Source organism: Rhinopithecus bieti, unplaced genomic scaffold (genome assembly GCF_001698545.2).
Source record: "Rhinopithecus bieti isolate Rb0 unplaced genomic scaffold, ASM169854v2 scaffold_35860, whole genome shotgun sequence".
NCBI classification, from domain to species: Eukaryota; Metazoa; Chordata; class Mammalia; order Primates; family Cercopithecidae; genus Rhinopithecus; species Rhinopithecus bieti.
Genome location: NW_016815008.1, coordinates 34,984 through 40,041, shown reverse-complemented (window position 1 = coordinate 40,041; position 5,058 = coordinate 34,984). Strand labels below are relative to the sequence as shown.

The following is a 5,058-nucleotide window of genomic DNA, read 5'->3' as shown; positions in this document are numbered from 1 at the left end:
CCCCCCCCCCCCCCCCCCCCAAATAAAAACCCAGCTTTCTCTTCTAAGTGCCTTTCATCACTGTCTCCTTTCCTGATGCTAGTCAGCAATGATTCAGCCTCTGTCATGGATTTCCTCCTCGGGGCTCTTGCACTTGTTAGGATGAGAAAGGGAAGGAAGGGAGGTGCCTGCCAGTAACCTGGCAAGATGTTTGTAAATGGGAATTTGGACATAAGGTGTTGGGCATTAAATTCTGGCCTCAACTGCTTGCCATCCGCACACCTTCTTCTTAAGTGTTCTGGCCGCCTGAGCTCTCATTTCCACTTCTAGGTCAGAGAGACCCTATAACCTCACCACTCCAAGCATAGACAACGTGCTAACTTGTGTTCCCATAACCTCCCAGCCTCCTCCTATAAAGCACTGATGTCTCTTGACATACCTATGACCCCTGCAATGAACACAGGCATATCCACTGCCTCTTCACTCACCTTATACAGGCAAGTCCCCCCACATATCACACAGAATAAAAGTCTCCAAGTCCCGTTCCAGGAGCAACCTGCTCTAGGCATACTCTCCTCTTCTAGATCACTCACCACGATCTAGAGCAGTGGTTCTCAAACTTTGGTAGGTACAGACTTTCTCCTGGAGAGCTGCTAGGGCACACAGACCCAGACTTAGGCCGACTCAAGTTTGAAAAACACAGGTCGCTACCAGTCTGCACTCAGAAACGGGATTCTGTACAATTAAGAGGTTGTGTGAAAAAAAAACTGTCTTTTCAAGTTCTGCTCCTCACTCCGGATCTAAAGAACACCCACGCCCCTCAGCGTCCTAAGGTCTCCCACCTTTTCCCGGAACCCTCCACCCCCACGCCCTCCGCTTCCACCCTGGATTTCCTCCCACGAGACTCTTCCCAGCGGTCTCTCCTCCCGCTTCCTCTCCCTTGGTCCTCGGCGCACTCCTACACTGGGAAAGAGGAAACAAATCCAGCGTCCACGAGCGGCGGCGCCCGTCCTTTGGGGACCCAAACCGACTCCGCCTGAGACAACTTTTCAAAGTTCTCAACTCACTCGCACCCACACGACAATGAAAGAAACGTACAAAAGACTAAAGCAACTGAGCTCTGCAACCTGGGGAATTTCCAATCCCGCGCGCGCTCCCAAGGGGGAGGCCCCTATCCCTCCCGTCCGCCGCGCCGGCCAGGGGCGGGTGAAGCCCTGGGCCCCCCCAGCACCCCGAGCACCTCAACCCTGCGTCCGCTGGGGTCCCGCCCGCCGTGGTCCGGGGCAGGGGAGCCCGAGCCCCACTTACGGCCAGGAGCGCCCCAAGCCGCGCGCAACCGCGCCCGCCACACCGCGCCCGCTGCCGAAGGTTTGCCTCCCAGGAAGCAGCGAGCGCCTGGGCGAGGGCGGGGAGGGGAGGGGAGTTACCTGCCCAGCGTCAAGTCGGCGGAGGGAAGCTGATTCCGGGCCGAACCGCGCCTCCCCGAGACCGAGGTGCAGCGCTAGAGGGGGCGGGAGTGGAGACGGGTTACCACAAGTCCCTAGTCGTGGCACGCCAAACCCCAAACAGCCAGAAAGCGCTCGGAACCTGTCTGAACTCAACCACCCAACCCTCTCCCAGCGGAGTATGAAAAAGCCTTTCTTTCCTGCCCGCCCTCGGGGCTACGGGGCAATTACAAGTCCCGACACCCTGCTCCTGGGCTGGGGCGAGGAGCGATCCCGGAGGACAGCGACGCTCACCTGGGAAGAAGGCGGATCTAGGCCGAGCGGGGCAGTGGTCCCGGCCTCGCTTCTCCCTGGGCTGGAGGAGAGGCCTGGGGACCGCGGGGTGAGAGCAAAGGTTGTAGCACCCTCGAGAGTGTGGGGCGGATTCATCCATAGTAGGTAATTCCAGTGGGCAACCCGCACTGCAGACTCCTTCTCAACGCCTAAGAGTTTTTAGGCTTGGAGAAGACGTGGGGAGTGGAAAAGTACAGGAAAAGTGCTTGTGCATTTACCTTTTATGTAAAAGAATTTTTTTTTTTTTTTTTTTTTTTTTTTTTTTTTTTTTTGAGACGGAGTCTTGCTCTGTCGCCCAGGCTGGAGTGCAGTGACCCATCTCGGCTCACTGCAAGCTCCGCCTCCTGGGTTCACGTCATTCTCCTGCCTCAGCCTCCGAAGTAGCTGGGACTACAGGCGCCTGCCACCACGCCCGGCTAATTTTGTTTGTATTTTTTAGTGGAGATGGGTTTTCACCGTGTTAGCCAGGATGGCCTTGATCTCCTGACCTCGTGATCCACCTCCCTCAGTTTCCCCAAGTGCTGGGATTACAGGCGTGAGCCCCCGTGCCCGGTCAGAATTTCAAATATCATCAAAGATTTTGGTACTGACTCTCAACTGTCCTAGTTACAGATTTGGGATGAAAGGATATTGTTTAAAATAGGGAGATGTGCGTCAAAAGCAGGTTACTCTAGGTGGGATACTGCGGAGCAATGTTACTGAAGTAGAGACAGTATAATTTAGTTTTAACATGAAATACAGTAAATAATAAAATTTATTTTTCATTTCCTTGCCTACACCTCGGTAAATCTGTCATGAGTATTTACAATAACTTGTGTAATCACGTAGACTTCAAGATACAGTCATTTGCAGCAAATGTTTAAAATGCAGCCTAGTACTGTAAGAATGGAGTTTAGGGTAATAATAGACATATTTTAAGCTTCTGGCATAATATATAAATTATCATAAAATCGAATTGACCCTTAAAAATGACTTTCATGGCTATTTGGCCCCTAATTAAACAGTTTAGGAAAATGCTAAACCATTAAGGTTTGGATTAATCCCTAACTGATGTGCTGATTTAAACTGAAGAATGAAATTCACATTAGTCTGGATACTGAAACATCAAAGGCCAAAGTCAGGAAAGTAAAAGCAAATTCCAGGATAGTACAAAGCTAATCTTCCAAATCGTGTCTGATTTGTAGTTTCTTTGCTTCAAAACAATGTAGAGAATTGTCTTGTTTTATGTATTTATTTTTTTCCTTCTGTTCCTAATTTTCACATCTCACTTTCTAGTATTTTTTCAGTTCTCTTCCTCATTTTTGGCATGCAATCCATTGACTAAATTAATATTCTGTGTGTGGTACTTAATATACTGGCATGTTTCTACAACCTTTGAGAATAATTCTGGATGTTTCTTAAAGGTGCAATACCTATGAATATTTTGAGACTACACTTACCCTATTTTTAAAAATATCAAGAATATTTACAGTAAAATGAGGCCCACAGGAAGTCTAATTTTACTGAGATATGCATTCGTGCTAAGTCAAGTGAAATCACAAAGAAAGAAGGATATCTACTAGAGTATTCATTATTAAAAGCAAATAAAAGATCAGAAAATAGAAGTGGAGAGGGAGAATCCATTAAAGGTATTATGGCATGAAATACCTTAATTACATAGTACCTTAATGGGATGGAAAATACATATGGAGCCTAGAAGGTAGGTGAGGAATGTGGACAGAATTTTACAGAACTATTAGAATTTGAGTTGGGTCCTGACTGATGAGCAAACTTGTCAGGAGAATGAAATTGGCATGTGATTAGATGCTGAGCAGAGTAAAGGCTAGAGGATGAAAGTTAAAGCAAGTTCCAGAACTCACAAATCAATTACCTGATTTGGCCATGGGCACCACATGGCTGTGGTGGAAGATACGTTTAGAAATAAAGTTTGGAGTAATTTTCTCACAGAATGAGGTCAAAATTATTTACAATCTAAGATTGTTGTGAGAATTATAAATTAGATATGGTATGTGGAAAACATCCCAGCTCTTGATCTGCGGTAAACACGTAAGTGGCCATTACTATTAATTATACTGGGAATCAGATTGGGAAGAACTCTGATTGCAATTTGAAAAATATGGACTTGTGTCTCTTGCTGGTGATGTGTTGACTAATCTAACAGTTGGTGCCTTTGGTATAAATTCTAGGGAGTCAGGAAGAGTAGTTATGCCTAACTATAGTGTGAATAGTATGACAAGGGGAGGAATAGTGAAAATGAAAAGGAGGAAACCAATTTGACAGCCAATGAGGTTGAAAATCAATATGATTTGCATCAGATAGATTGCATGTAGAATTTAAAGTGGAAGAAATAAATAGGTTTTCTTTTCTTTCTTTCTTTTTTTGAGACAGGATCTTGCTCTGCCCCCTAGGCTGGAGTGTAGTGTCTCAACTCACTGTAACATCCAACTTTTCAGTTCAAGCAGCCCTCCCACCTCAGCCTCCCTAGTAGCTGGGATTACAAGTGAACACCACCAAACCCAGCTAATTTTTGTATTTTTTTGTAGAGACAGTGTTTCACCATGTTGCCCAAGTTATAACTGTGTTTTCAAGCTGCCAAAAGTCATCAATAGAGGGGAAGAAAGAAAGAAAATGGCCACGTATGTGAAAAGTAGGAAGAGGCAGGAGCAGAATCATATGAAAGGTTATTTTCAGGTTGTTGGGAATCTTTCTGTAGCTATAGGTACTCAGGTAATTGTGTTGGAAAGGAAATAGCAGAGAATAGAAAATAATGAGTAATGAACAAGGTCCAGATGATATGGGAAGGGAGATACAAAACCTCAGTCTCTCCATATGAAAAGTATGTCTAATAAATTCTCTATTATTTTTTAAATGGATAGGTTATATTTAAGACAGAAACTAAAACTAGACTTTTACAGTTAATTCTTTAAAAGTAGCTAACAGGATGGATGGGAAGATTACACTAACAGTGGTTCACACCTGTAATCCCAGCACTTTAAGAGGCCTTGGCAGGCAGATCACGAGGTCAAGGTGATCAAGACCATCCTGGCCAACATAGTGAAACCCCGTCTCTACTAAAAATACAAAAATTAGCTGAGTATGGTGGTGCACACCTGTAATCCCAGCTACTTGGGAGGCTGAGGCAGGAGAATTGCTTGAACCTGGGAGGCGGAGATTCCAGTGAGCCCAGATTGCGCCACTGCACTCCAGCCTAGAGACAGAGCGAGATTCCATCTCAAGAAAAAAAAGTCTCTTAAAACAATATCTGTTGAAAAAACTACAATCTTCATTGCCTCTTTCTACA

General features: G+C 45.7%; 1 protein-coding gene across 1 annotated transcript in view; it reads right to left on the bottom strand.

Moving 5' to 3' along the window:
* SACK1B (scaffolding CK1 anchoring protein B) overlaps positions 1-1,326 on the bottom strand; it is a 103,451-nt gene extending 102,125 nt beyond the window's left edge. The window contains exon 1 of the mRNA XM_017852926.1: positions 1,288-1,326. The gene's annotated coding sequence lies outside the window, so the exon portion shown is untranslated. The remainder of the gene's footprint in view (positions 1-1,287) is intronic.
* Between the last annotated feature and the right edge of the window lie 3,732 nt (positions 1,327-5,058).